We start from the raw sequence: 14,932 nt of genomic DNA, 5'->3' as shown, positions 1-14,932 counted from the left end.
ATCCTCATCAGTTCTTAGCTAAATTCTTGCAAATCTGTGACACTGTCAAGACTAATGGGGTTGACCCTGAGGTCTACAGACTTATGCTATTCCCTTTTGCTGTAAGAGACAGAGCTAGAACATGGTTGGACTCACAACCTAAAGAAAGCCTGGACTCATGGGAAAAGCTAGTCAATGCCTTCTTGGCAAAGTTCTTTCCACCTCAAAAATTGAGTAAGCTTAGAGTGGAAGTCCAAACCTTCAGACAGAAGGAAGGAGAATCCCTCTATGAAGCTTGGGAAAGATACAAACAATTAATCAGAAAATGTCCTTCTGACATGCTTTCTGAATGGAGCATCATAGGTATTTTCTATGATGGTCTCTCTGAACTATCCAAGATGTCTTTGGATAGCTCTGCTGGAGGATCTCTTTATCTGAAGAAGATGCCTATAGAAGCTCAAGAGCTAATTGAAATGGTTGCAAATAACCAATTCATGTACACTTCTGAAAGGAATCCTGTGAACAATGGGACAAATCAGAAGAAAGGAGTTCTTGAGATTGATACTCTGAATGCCATCCTGGCTCAGAATAAGATATTGACTCAACAAGTCAATTTGATTTCTCAAAGTCTGTCTGGAATGCAAAATGCACCAAGCAGTACTAAGGATGCTTCATCTGAAGAAGAAGCTTATGATCCTGAGAACCCTTCAATGGAAGAGGTGAATTACCTAGGAGAACCCTATGGAAACACCTACAATTCTTCATGGAGAAATCACCCAAATTTCTCATGGAAGAATCAAGAGAGACCTCAACAAGGTTTCAACAACAATGGTGGAAGAAATAGGTTTAGCAATGGCAAGCCTTTTCCATCATCTTCTCAGCAACAGACAGAAAGCTCTAAGCAGAACACCTCTGACTTAGCAACCATGGTCTCTGATCTAATCAAAACCACTCAAAGTTTCATGACTGAAACAAGGTCCCCCATTAGGAATTTGGAGGCACAAGTGGGACAGCTGAGCAAGAAAATTACTGAACTCCCTCCTAGTACTCTTCCAAGCAATACAGAAGAAAATTCAAAAGGAGAGTGCAAGGCCATCAACATGGCCGAATTTGGAGAGGAAGGAGAGGAAGTGAACGCCACTGAGGAACACCTCAATGGGCGTGCACTGACCTCCAATGAGTTCCCTAATGAGGAACCATGGGAATCTGAGGCTCAAAATGAGACCATAGAGATTCCATTGGACTTACTTCTGCCTTTCATGAGCTCTGATGAGTATTCTTCCTCTGAAGAGGATGAGTATGTCACTGAAGAGCAAGTTGCTAAATACCTTGGAGCAATCATGAAGCTAAATGACAAGTTATTTGGAAATGAGACTTGGGAGGATGAACCCCCTTTGCTCACCAAAGAACTGGATGACTTGTCTAGGCAGAAATTACCTCAAAAGAGACAAGATCCTGGGAAGTTTTCAATACCTTGTACCATAGGCACCATGACCTTCAAGAAGGCTCTGTGTGACTTAGGGTCAAGTGTAAACCTCATGCCTCTCTCTGTAATGAAGAAGCTAGGGATCTTTGAGGTACAAGCTGCAAGAATCTCACTAGAGATGGCAGACAACTCAAGAAAACAAGCTTATGGACTTGTAGAGGATGTTTTGGTGAAGATTGAAGACCATTACATCCCTGCTGATTTCATAGTCCTAGAGACTGGGAAGTGCATGGATGAAACCATCATCCTTGGCAGACCCTTCCTAGCCACAGCCAAGGCTGTGATTGATGTTGATAGAGGTGAACTGATCATTCAAGAGAATGAAGAATCCTTTGTGTTTAAGGCTCAAGGATACCCCTCTGTCACCCTGGAGAGGAAGCATGAAGAGCTTCTCTCAAATCAGAGTCAAACAGAGCCCCCACAGTCAAACTCTAAGTTTGGTGTTGGGAGGCCACAACCAAACTCTAAGTTTGGTGTTGAACCCCCACATTCAAACTCTAAGTTTGGTGTTGGGAGGTTCCAACATTGCTCTGAGAAAATGTGAGGCTCCATGAGAGCCCACTGTCAAGCTACTGACATTAAAGAAGCGCTTGTTGGGAGGCAACCCAAAGTTATATTTTATCTATTTTCTTTTGTTATTTTATTTTTTTTTGTAGGTTGATGATCATAAGAAGTCACAAAATCAATTGAAAAAGTAAAAACAGAATGAAAAACAGGAAGAAAAATAGCACACCCTGGAGGAAGAACCTACTGGCGTTTAAACGCCAGTAAGGCTAGCAGTTGGGCGTTTAACGCCCAGTCTGGCACCATTCTGGGTGTTTAACGCCAGAAAGAGGCACCAGACTGGCGTTAAACGCCAGAAAAGGGCAAGAACCTGGCGTTAAACGCCAGAAATGGGCACCAGCCCGGCGTTTAACGCCAGATTTGGCACAAAACGTGTTTTTGCATGCCATTTGGTGCAGGGATGACTTTTTCTTGACACCTCAGGATCTGTGGACCCCACAGGATCCCCCAACCAACCCCACCACTCTCTCTCTTCTTCTTCACCCATTCACCTATCACCTCAATACCTCTTCCCCAAAAACCCTTCACCTATCAAATCCCATCTTTCTCTTCACCACTCACATCCATCCTTCATAAAACCCCACCTACCTCACCCTTCAAATTCAAACCACTTTCCCTCCCAAACCCACCCATACATGACCAAACCATGAGCCCCCCTCTCCTATATATACCCTTCTTCACCCCTTCATTTTCACACAACCTAAACACCACTTCTCCCCCTCTTTGGCCGAACACAAAGCCATTCCCTTCTTCCTCATTTCTTCTTCTTCTACTCTCTTCTTTCTTCTTTTGCTCGAGGACGAGCAAACGTTTTAAGTTTGGTGTGGTAAAAGCATTGCTTTTTGTTTTTTCATAACCATTTATGGCATCCAAGGCCGGAGAAACCTCTAGAAAGAGGAAAGGAAAGGCAAAAGCTTCCACCTCCGAGTCATGGAAGATGGAGAGATTCATCTCAAGGGTGCATCAAGACCACTTCTATGAAGTTGTGGCCTTGAAGAAGGTGATCCCCGAGGTCCCTTTTTCACTCAAAAAGAGTGAATATCCGGAGATCCGACATGAGATTCGAAGAAGAGGTTGGGAAGTTCTCACCAACCCCATTCAACAAGTCGGAATCTTAATGGTTCAAGAGTTCTATGCCAATGCATGGATCACCAAGAACCATGATCAAAGTGTGAACCCGGATCCAAAGAATTGGCTTACTATGGTTCGGGGGAAATACTTGGATTTTAGTCCGGAAAATGTAAGGTTGGCATTCAACTTGCCCATGATGCAAGGAGATGAACATCCTTACACTAGAAGGGTCAACTTTGATCAAAGGTTGGACCAAGTCCTCACTGACATTTGTGAAGAGGGCGCCCAATGGAAGAGAGATTCAAGAGGGAAGCCGGTTCAATTAAGAAGGCATGACCTCAAACCCGTGGCTAGGGGATGGTTGGAGTTTATCCAACGCTCAATCATTCCCACTAGCAACCGGTCTGAAGTTACTCTAGACCAGGCCATCATGATCCATAGCATCATGATTGGAGAAGAAGTGGAAGTTCATGAGGTTATAGCCCAAGAACTTTATAAGGTGGCGGACAAGTCCTCTACCTTGGCAAGGTTAGCCTTTCCTCATCTCATTTGTCACCTCTGTTATTCAGTTGGAGTTGACATAGAGGGAGACATCCCCATTGATGAGGACAAGCCCATCACTAAGAAAAGGATGGAGCAAACAAGAGACCCTCTCATCATGAGATCCCTGAGATACCTCAAGGGATGCACTTTCCTCCACAAGACTATTGGGAGCAAATTAACACCTCCCTGGGAGAATTGAGTTCCAACATGGGACAACTAAGGGTGGAGCACCAAGAACATTCCATCCTCCTCCATGAAATTAGAGAAGATCAAAGAATCATGAGAGAGGAGCAACAAAGACAAGGAAGAGACATTGAGGAGCTCAAGCACTCCATAAGACCTTCAAGAGGAAGAACAAGCCGCCATCACTAAGGTGGACCCGTTCTTTAATCTCCTTGTTCTTTATTTGTTTTTCGAAAATTTATGCTTTATGTTTGTCCATGTTTGTGTCTTATGATCATTAGTGTCTATGCCTTAAAGTTATGAATGTCCTATGAATCCATCACCTTTCTTAAATTAACAATGTTCTTAATTGAAAAGGAGAAGAATTGCATGAATTTTGAATTTTATAACAGATTAATTATTTTGATGTGGTGGCAACACTTTTGTTTTCTGAATATATGCTTAAACAGTGCATATGTCTTTTGAATTTGTGGTTCATGAATGTTGGCTCTTGAAAGAATGATGAAAAAAGAGACATGTTACTGAGGATCTGAAAAATCATAAAAATGATTCTTGAAGCAAGAAAAAGCAGTGAATACAAAAAAAAAAGAAAAAAAAGAAAGAAAAAAAAGAAAGAAAAAAAAGAAAGAAATAAAGTTGTGATCCAAGGCAAAAAGAGTGTGCTTAAGAACCCTGGACACCTCTAATTGGGGACTTTAGCAAAGCTGAGTCACAATCTGAAAAGGTTCACCCAATTATGTGTCTGTGGCATGTATGTATCCGGTGGTAATACTGGAAGACAGAGTGCTTTGGGCCACGGCCAAGACTCATAAAGTAGCTGTGTTCAAGAATCATCATACTTAACTAGGAGAATCAATGACACTATCTGGATTCTGAGTTCCTAAAGAAGCCAATCATTCTGAATTTCAAAGGATAGAGTGAGATGCCAAAACTGTTCAGAGGCAAAAAGCTAAAAGCCCCGCTCATCTAATTAATACTGATCTTCATAGATGTTTTTGGAATTCATTGCATATTCTCTTATTTTTATCTTATTTGATTTTCAGTTGCTTGGGGACAAGCAACAATTTAAGTTTGGTGTTTTGATGAGCGGATAATTTGTACGCTTTTTGGCATTATTTTTAGTATGTTTTTAGTAGTTTGAGTTGAGTTTTTAGTATATTTTTATTAGTTTTTAGTTAAAATTCACTTTTCTGGACTTCACTATGAGTTTGTGTGTTTTTCTGTGATTTCAGGTATTTTCTGGCTGAAATTGAGGGACCTGAGCAAAAATCTGATTCAGAGACTGAAAAGGACTGCAGATGCTGTTGGATTCTGACCTCCCTACACTCGAAGTGGATTTTCTGGAGCTACAGAAGCCCAATTGGCGCGCTCTCAACGGCGTTGGAAATTAGACATCCTGGGCTTTCCAGCAATATATGATAGTCCATACTTTGCCCAAGATTTGATGGCCCAAACCGGCGTTCAAAGTCACCTTCAGATTTCCCAGCGTTAAACGCCGGAACTGGCACCAAAATGGGAGTTAAACGCCCAAACTGGCATAAAAGCTGACGTTTAACTCCAAGAAGAGTCTCTGCACGAAAATGCTTCATTGCTCAGCCCAAGCACACACCAAGTGGGCCCAGAAGCGGATTTTTATGTCATTTACTCATCTTTGTAATTCTTAAGCTACTAGTTTCCTATAAATAGGACCTTTTACTATTGTATTTTCATCTTTTGATCACTTTAGATCTCTAGATCATCTTTGGACATCTAGTTCTTAGATCATTTGGGGGCTGGCCTCACGGCCATGCCTAGACCTTGTTCTTATGTATTTTCAACGGTGGAGTTTCTACACACCATAGATTAAGGTGTGGAGCTCTGCTGTACCTCGAGTATTAATGCAATTACTATTGTTCTTCTATTCAATTCCGCTTGTTCTTTGTCCAAGATATCACTTGTTCTTCAACTTGATGAATGTGATGATTCGTGACACTCATCATCATTCTCACCTATGAACGTGTGACTGACAACCACCTCCGTTCTACCTTAGATTGGGTGAATATCTCTTGGATTCCTGATACACGATGCATGGTTGATCGCCTGACAACCGAGTGCTCGCCTGACAAATGAGCCAGCCATTCCGTGAGATCAGAGTCTTCGTGGTATAGGCAAGAACTGATGGCGGCATTCAAGAGAATCCGGAAGGTCTAACCTTGTCTGTGGTATTCTGAGTAGGATTCAATGATTGAATGACTGTGACGTGCTTCAAACTTCTGAAGGCGGGGCGTTAGTGATAGACGCAAAAGAATCACTGGATTCTATTCTGGCCTGATTGAGAACCGACAGATGGATAGCCGTGCCGTGACAGGGTGCGTTGAACATTTCCAATGAGAGGATGGGAGGTAGCCATTGACAACGGTGAAACCCTTGCATAAGCTTGCCATGGAAAGGAGTAAGAAGGATTGGATGAAGACAGTAGGAAAGCAGAGAGACGGAAGGGACAGCATCTTCATACGCTTATCTGAAGCTCTCACCAATGACATACATAAGTATCTCTATCTTTATCTTTATGTTTTATTCATCATCTATACCCATTTGAGTCTGCCTGACTAAGATCTACAAGGTGACCATAGCTTGCTTCATACCAACAATCTCCGTGGGATCGACCCTTACTCACGTAAGGTATTACTTGGACGACCCAGTGCACTTGCTGGTTAGTTGTGCAAAGTTGTGTAGTGATCACAATTTTGCGCACCAACCAGCCCGGTGTTTAACGCCAGAATTGGCTCAAAACGCATTTTTGCATGCCATTTGGTGCAGGGATGACTTTTCCTTGACACCTCAGGATCTGTGGACCCCACAGGATCCCCACCTACCCCACCACCCTCTCTCTTCTTCTTCACCCATTCACCAATCACCTCAACACCTCTTCCCCAAAAACCCTTCACCTATCAAATCCCATCTTTCTCTTCACCACTCACATCCATCCTTCATAAAACCCCACCTACCTCACCATTCAAATTCAAACCACTTTCCCTCCCAAACCCACCCATAATGGCCGAACCCTACCCCTCCCTTCACCCCTATATAAACCCATCTTCACTCCTTCATTTTCACACACCCTAAACACTACTTCTTCCCCCTTTTGGCCGAACCACACAACCTCCTCCATCTCCTCCATTTTCTTCTTCTTCTCCTCTATTCTTTCTTCTTTTGCTCGAGGACGAGCAAACCTTTTAAGTTTGGTGTGGTAAAAGCATTGCTTTTTGTTTTTCCGTAACCATTTATGGCATCCAAGGCTGGAGAAACCTCTAGAAAGAGGAAAGGGAAGGCAAAAGCTTCCACCTCCGAGTCATGGGAGATGGAGAGATTCATCTCAAAGGTGAATCAAGACCACTTCTATGAAATTGTGGCCTTGAAGAAGGTGATCCCCGAGGTCCCTTTCAAACTCAAAAAGAGTGAATATCCGGAGATCCGACATGAGATTCGAAGAAGAGGTTGGGAAGTTCTCACCAACCCCATTCAACAAGTCGGAATCGTAATGGTTCAAGAGTTCTATGCCAATGCATGGATCACCAAGAGCCATGATCAAAGTGTGAACCCGAACCCAAAGAATTGGCTTACAATGGTTCGGGGGAAATACTTAGATTTTAGTCCGAAAAATGTGAGGTTGGCATTCAACTTGCCCATGATGCAAGGAGATGAACATCCTTACACAAGAAGGGTCAACTTTGATCAAAGGTTGGACCAAGTCCTCACTGACATTTGTGAAGAGGGCACCCAATGGAAGAGAGATTCAAGAGGGAAGCCGGTTCAATTAAGAAGGCATGACCTCAAGCCCGTGGCTAGAGGATGGTTGGAGTTTATCCAACGCTCAATCATTCCCACTAGCAACCGGTCTGAAGTTACTCTAGACCGGGCCATCATGATCCATAGCATCATGATTAGAGAAGAAGTAGAAGTTCATGAGGTTATAGCCCAAGAACTCTATAAGGTGGCGGACAAGTCCTCTACCTTAGCAAGGTTAGCCTTTCCTCATCTTATTTGTCACCTCTGTTATTCAGTAGGAGTTGACATAGAAGGAGACATCCTCATTGATGAGGACAAGCCCATCACTAAGAAAAGGATGGAGCAAACAAGAGACCCCTCTCATCATGAGATCCCTGAGATGCCTCAAGGGATGCACTTTCCTCCACAAGACTATTGGGAGCAAATTAACACCTCCCTGGGAGAATTGAGTTCCAACATGGGACAACTAAGGGTGGAGCACCAAGAACATTCCATCCTCCTCCATGAAATTAGAGAAGATCAAAGAATCATGAGAGAGGAGCAACAAAGACAAGGAAGAGACATTGAGGAGCTCAAGCACTCCATAAGACCTTCAAGAGGAAGAACAAGCCGCCATCACTAAGGTGGACCCGTTCTTTAATCTCCTTGTTCTTTATTTGTTTTTCGAAAATTTATGCTTTATGTTTGTCCATGTTTGTGTCTTATGATCATTAGTGTCTATGCCTTAAAGTTATGAATGTCCTATGAATCCATCACCTTTCTTAAATAAACAATGTTCTTAATTGAAAAAGAGAAGAATTGCATGAATTTTGAATTTTATAACAGATTAATTATTTTGATGTGGTGGCAACTCTTTTGTTTTCTGAATGTATGCTTAAACAGTGCATATGTCTTTTGAATTTGTGGTTCATGAATGTTGGCTCTTGAAAGGATGATGAAAAAGGAGACATGTTACTGAGGATCTGAAAAATCATAAAAATGATTCTTGAAGCAAGAGAAAGCAGTGAATATAAAAAAAAAGAAGGAAAAAAACGAAAAAAAAAAGAAAGAGAAAAAGAAAGAAAAAGAAAGAAATAAAATTGTGATCCAAGGCAAAAAGAGTGTGCTTAAGAACCCTGGACACCTCTAACTGGGGACTCTAGCAAAGCTGAGTCACAATCTGAAAAGGTTCACCCAGTTATGTGTCTGTGGCATGTATGTATCCGGTGGTAATACTGGAAGACAGAGTGCTTTGGGCCACGACCAAGACTCATAAAGTAGCTGTGTTCAAGAATCATCATACTTAACTAGGAGAATCAATAACACTATCTGGATTCTGAGTTCCTAAAGAAGCCAATCATTCTGGATTTCAAAGGATAAAGTGAGATGCTAAAACTGTTCAGAGGCAAAAAGCTAAAAGCCCCGCTCATCTAATTAATACTGATCTTCATAGATGTTTTTGGAGTTCATTGCATATTCTCTTCTTTTTATCTTATTTGATTTTCAGTTGCTTGGGGACAAGCAACAATTTAAGTTTGGTGTTGTGATGAGCGGATAATTTGTACGCTTTTTGGCATTGTTTTTAGTATGTTTTTAGTATGATTTAGTTAGTTTTTATTATATTTTTATTAGTTTTTAGTTAAAATTCACTTTTCTGGACTTTACTATGAGTTTGTGTGTTTTTCTGTGATTTCAGGTATTTTCTGGCTGAAATTGAGGGACCTGAGCAAAAATCTGATTCAGAGACTGAAAAGGACTGCAGATGCTGTTGGATTCTGACCTCCCTGCACTCGAAGTGGATTTTCTGGGGCTACAGAAGCCCAATTGGCGCGCTCTCAACGGCGTTGGAAAGTAGACATCTTGGGCTTTCCAGCAATATATGATAGTCCATACTTTGCCCAAGATTTGATGGCCCAAACCGGCGTTCAAAGTCACCTTCAGAATTCCCAATGTTAAACGCTGGAACTGGCACCAAAGTGGGAGTTAAACGCCCAAACTGGCACAAAAGCTGGCGTTTAACTCCAAGAGAAGTCTCTACACGAAAATGCTTCAATGCTCAGCCCAAGCACACACCAAGTGGGCCCGGAAGTGGATTTTTATGTCTTTTACTCATCTTTGTAATTCTTAAGCTACTAGTTCCCTATAAATAGGACCTTTTACTATTGTATTTTCATCTTTGGACATCTAGTTCTTAGATCAGATCTTGGTTCTTCTGGTTCCCTCTCTGGGACCGAAGCCAATGATCACTTTTGTTCTTATGTATCTTGAACGGTGGAGTTTCTACACACCATAGAATAAGGTGTGGAGCTCTGCTGTACCTCGAGTATTAATGCAATTACTATTGTTCTTCTATTCAATTCCGCTTGTTCTTGTTCCAAGATATCACTTGTTCTTCAACTTGATGAATGTGATGATCCGTGGCACTCATCATCATTCTCACCTATGAACGTATGACTGACAACCACCTCCGTTCTACCTTAGATTGGGTGAATATCTCTTGGATTCCTGATACACGATGCATGGTTGATCGCCTGACAACCGAGCGCTCGCCTGACAAACGAGCCAGCCATTCTGTGAGATCAGAGTCTTCGTGGTATAGGCTAGAACTGATGGTGGCGTTCAAGAGAATCCGGAAGGTCTAAACCTTGTCTGTGGTATTCTGAGTAGGATTCAATGATTGAATGACTGTGACGAGCTTCAAACTCCTGAGGGCGGGGCGTTCGTGACAGACGCAAAAGAATCATTGGATTCTATTCCGGCCTGATGGATAGCCGTGCCGTGACAGGGTGCGTTGAACATTTCCACTGAGAGGATGGGAGGTAGCCACTGACAACGGTGAAACCCTTGCATAAGCTTGCCATGGAAAGGAGTAAGAAGGATTGGATGAAGACAGTAGGAAAGCAGAGAGACGGAAGGGACAAAGCATCTTCATACGCTTATCTGAAGTTTTCACCAATGGAATACATAAGTATCTCTATCTTTATCTTTATGTTTTATTCATATATCATCCATAACCATTTGAGTCTGCCTGACTAAGATTTACAAGGTGACTATAGCTTGCTTCATACCAACAATCTCCGTGGGATCGACCCTTACTCGCGTAAGGTTTATTACTTGGACGACCCAGTGCACTTGCTGGTTAGTTGTGCGAAGTTGTGTTTATGCCATGGTATTGACCACCAAGTCTTTGGGGCCATTACTAGGGATTATTTGAGTTGTGAAAAGTAGTGATCACAACTTCGTGCACCATGCACCTAGCACAGTCCCATACTATGTCTCTAATGTGCATATCTTTGAACTTATTTATGAAGTTTTTCCACATGTGCATGACACAGTTCCGATGATGTGCTCTCGGTATTACCTCCTTTAAGGCTGGTAGCAGACCCTGCCAACACGTAATATTGCATACACATATATGCAGCAGTTTAAATTGCATTTAGTAATATGCAATAACTTCAATTGCAGACACATATATGCAGTATTCAAAATTTCATTCATTACTATGCAGTAATATCCATTGCAAACACATATATGCACTAAATTCCATTTCAAACACATATATGCAGTGGTTTAATATGCTACACTAATATGCAGAAATGTAATTTATAACACATACATGCATTATATTAATATCCTACACTAATATGCAGTAACTTAACATGCTAAACTAATATGCAGTAATTTAGAAGTCTAACCTTTTGTTGGTCAGACATAAAGTTCCAACCAAATTGATGTGCATCATCGAGATCTTTCTGAAGCAAGGTGAGGAACCATTTCCATGATTCCTTCGTCTTTGATCTTGCAACTCCATATGCCACTACGTAAAATTGGTTATTCGCATTCTGTGCCACTGCTGATAGTAGTTGGCCTCCATGGTATGTCTTCAAAAACGCTCCATCTAAATGTATGAAAGGCTTACACCCAGCCTTAAAGCCTTGCTTACAACCCTCAAAGTAGATATATATTTTGTCAAACACAGGTATGGATTGAGGGATTGGTATCACATCTACTCTTGCAGTCGAGCCCGGATTACTCTTAATGATCTCCATGCCATACTCCTTAAGCTTCTCATACTGTTTCTTTTCATTTTCCATAATCCTCTCTTTGGCCTCTTTCACTGCCCTATAAACCATCTTCGGATGCAACACTAGATTGAACTCTTCTATAAGAAAGTCAATTGCCTCATTAGTTGTCATATGAGTTTGACTTGTCATCTTCTTCTCCACTTTCTTGCTGACCCAGTGTTGATCAGCAGCATTACTGCCCAGGTCTCTGGCACATGTATGCTCTGCCTTGTATGTCTTTACCTGATAACATAACAATATTTTGTTGTAGGATAGATGTGCTAGCTATGGATAGTCTTCACCCCTGCAGCCAACCCTCACCCTTTCTTTATCATTTTGTATCTACATCAGTTCCCTCCCTTCAGAAATGAACATATCTTTTACCACTTCTTTGAACCCATCAATTGTTGTAAATTTGGTTCCAATCTCGAACCTACCCTCCCCGAACCCATACTCTTCATTAAAAACTGGAAATTCATGCTTCTCTCCCTCATCCTCTGAAGACACTGGTGTGTGAAGTTCCTCTGATGCATACTCATAAATCGGATCATCATCATCTGAAGCCTCCTCACTCACATAGAGTCCAATTGGAGGCATATCCCTGGGTTGCACAGTAGGCACAGCTTCTTCAGCATGTGCAGCAGGCCTACTTCTTTATTGATTTGCATTAGGCCCATTCTTTTTGGGCTTCGCAGCAGGCCTGGTCTTTTTGGGCTTTTCTCTTGGCCCAATTTCTTTGGGCTTGGCAGTTCCTTTGGTCCTCACAGTAGGTCCATCACCTTTGGCAGCACTACCACTTGCACTCTTTACTCCACCTCTGTTTTTAACTCCACTTGACTTTGCCCCTATCCCTTCTTTCACACTGCTATGTTTCTTTGGCAGAACCTTGTCCTTTCCTTTCAGGCTTCTTTTTTTCCTCATCCTTTCATCTTTCTCATCAACACTGGAACAGTCCTCATATGAAACAGTCTCAAAGTCAGTCGCAGGAGGTTTATACATTTCATCCTCCTCACTTTCTTGCCCATCGGCTTCTTTGGATGGTGATTATTGGAGCTTTCTCATGATGCTGTCCACATCAATAGGGTCATCAAACTCTTCCACCCCTGCTTCTGCCGCAGTCCCTTCTTCCACTATCTGTGGCTCATCAACGGGATGGTCGAAGTATATGTAGAATCCATCCGTGGTTGAATTCTTCATCTTATTCTCTCGAAGTTATGCCTGCATCTCCTCTCAGAATGTGCAGTCCAGCCTCAAGATCACTGTTGGGTCAAACCAATACACAGCCCTATATGATGCATACCCCAAACCCTTGAACAATGTCACCAAATCCCCAAAATTCACGAAGTCTAAGTCCATCTTCGGAAATTTATCAACTTTTCCACCTATATACTTAAGAGTTCCATTGGGTTTTCTACCAAAACGGCCTCCGTGGTGAAAAATAGGTACCACAAATATATCATCCATCTGCATTGTGCACAAGTACATAAATCAGAGATTAAATCCTACCTAATCAGAATTTCGAAATCATTTAACTTCACATAGCTTTCCTCATTCTTTTACCCAAAAAAAGCATGCAGTCACCCCATATCCCAACCCCATGCATTCTCAGTTAAACAACATACATACTATTCATTATCATCCTTACCTCTGTAGATGATGGCAGCTTCTTCTCCATGCAAAGCTTGCCGTGACCTTCAACAACAACCACGTCCACTGACCACACCACCCCTTTCAACTGGAAGTCGTTCTTTTTTTGGAGGGAGAAGGGCGTTTGTGTTCTGATAGGGTTTTCGGTAATATGTGGAGTCACTCTTGGGTGTTATGGGCATTGCGAAGCTTCAAATTTGGGGGATGGTGGAAACGGCATCGTTTTGAAGTTAATGGACTAATTTGTCCACTAAAAAATTGTCCCAATCCACCTCATCAACTGTAACAGCCACGTCATTCACTGCCCCTCCATGTCAGCTGGCTCCGTTGCTATTTTTGGCCCAAAACGGACGGAAGGGTATAATTGTCGGCCGTTTTAAAACGTGGGGATCGAAATGTATTTTCCAATCTTGCAGGACGAAAATGTCTCCGTTTTAAAAAGTCATGGACCTATTTGTCTTTTACTCATATTTTTATTCTCACACTTTATATCATAATCAGTGGCACCTTTTGGAATATGTATATCAATACAACTGGAACTTATCTAATCTCAAAGTGAGTATGATGTATTAACATGATTACATTGATGATCAAGTTATGGCTTTTGGCTGAACAAACAAAATGCATTTAGAGGGTGGTGTTCTTTATGGGGAAAATATTTACATCTTTGGTTCCACTGAGCATGTGTAGCTCAATAACTGTTTCATTAATTTGCATTCCTATTCAAGACGCTTCATTTGTTTCGTGCATTTTCTTAGTTCACCTTACATACATATTAATTTTTTTAACATTTGCAGCTCAAACTTGTCTGGTATAAATATGAAAGCACAGTTGTTTACATACCCATTATTTATAAATTTTCAAATTGAGTCCTAATTTTATGTGATCTGTAAATCTTTTAACTAATCTGATTAGTACATGAGGATTTATTGTTTTGTTGTATTTATATATAATAGAAGAGAAGAGCAATCGATAGTCCAATACTGACAAGTAGAATATTTTATGTTTGATAAGTATTAAATTCCATTACTTGATAAGTGTCTAAGTGACACCTAAAAAAATAACAAAAAATCAATTTTCTTTTTTTTTTGACCTTTGCTTAGTACATAGACTGACTTGGCCATCGTTTTTTCTATTAGATTGAGCAGAAAATTAAATTTCAGTGAGAATTCAAATTTTAGACCAAATTTATTCTTTCTCCTAATCCCTCTCTCGTTTATTCTGATAACCACTAACTTCTTCTTGAAGTCTTTCCCTTTTCTTTTTTCTCTAAGACCAAATTCTCCTTCCAACCACGTTTTTGCCGGAGTAGGAAAGAAGAAAACACGACAGTGAAAAAGGAAAACACGACAAAAGAAGGAGAAAAGAAAGGTGATGACAACGGTAGGTTGGGCCTGAGATATGGTTGCTAAAAATTTAGTGGATATATTACCTGATTTTACTTCTGATTTTGATTCTAAACTTCACCCAGTATAGTACTATTACATAAGCTAAAAATTCCCTTAGTATAGAAGAAACTTTTACATCATCATTTTAACATTTTTCTCTAGAATATATTTGCTACTAAAATCATAAATTTTATATGATTGTAGCCATTGTTTTTCTTACATAGTTTTTTACATCCAAAGAAAATATGCAGAAATAATGA

The 14,932-nt window shown here is 41.1% G+C and overlaps 1 non-coding gene across 1 annotated transcript; it reads right to left on the bottom strand.

Annotated features, from left to right (window-relative positions):
* Positions 1 to 215: 215 nt before the first annotated feature.
* LOC130958547 (small nucleolar RNA R71) lies at positions 216 to 323 on the bottom strand. The gene has a single exon (XR_009077661.1). It is a non-coding gene; the product is annotated as a small nucleolar RNA R71 (small nucleolar RNA).
* Positions 324 to 14,932: the final 14,609 nt, after the last annotated feature.

This window comes from Arachis stenosperma, chromosome 10 (assembly GCF_014773155.1).
Source record: "Arachis stenosperma cultivar V10309 chromosome 10, arast.V10309.gnm1.PFL2, whole genome shotgun sequence".
Lineage (NCBI taxonomy): Eukaryota > Viridiplantae > Streptophyta > Magnoliopsida > Fabales > Fabaceae > Arachis > Arachis stenosperma.
The sequence above is the reverse complement of the archived record's forward strand: the minus strand, read 5'-3'. Positions and strand labels throughout refer to the sequence as shown.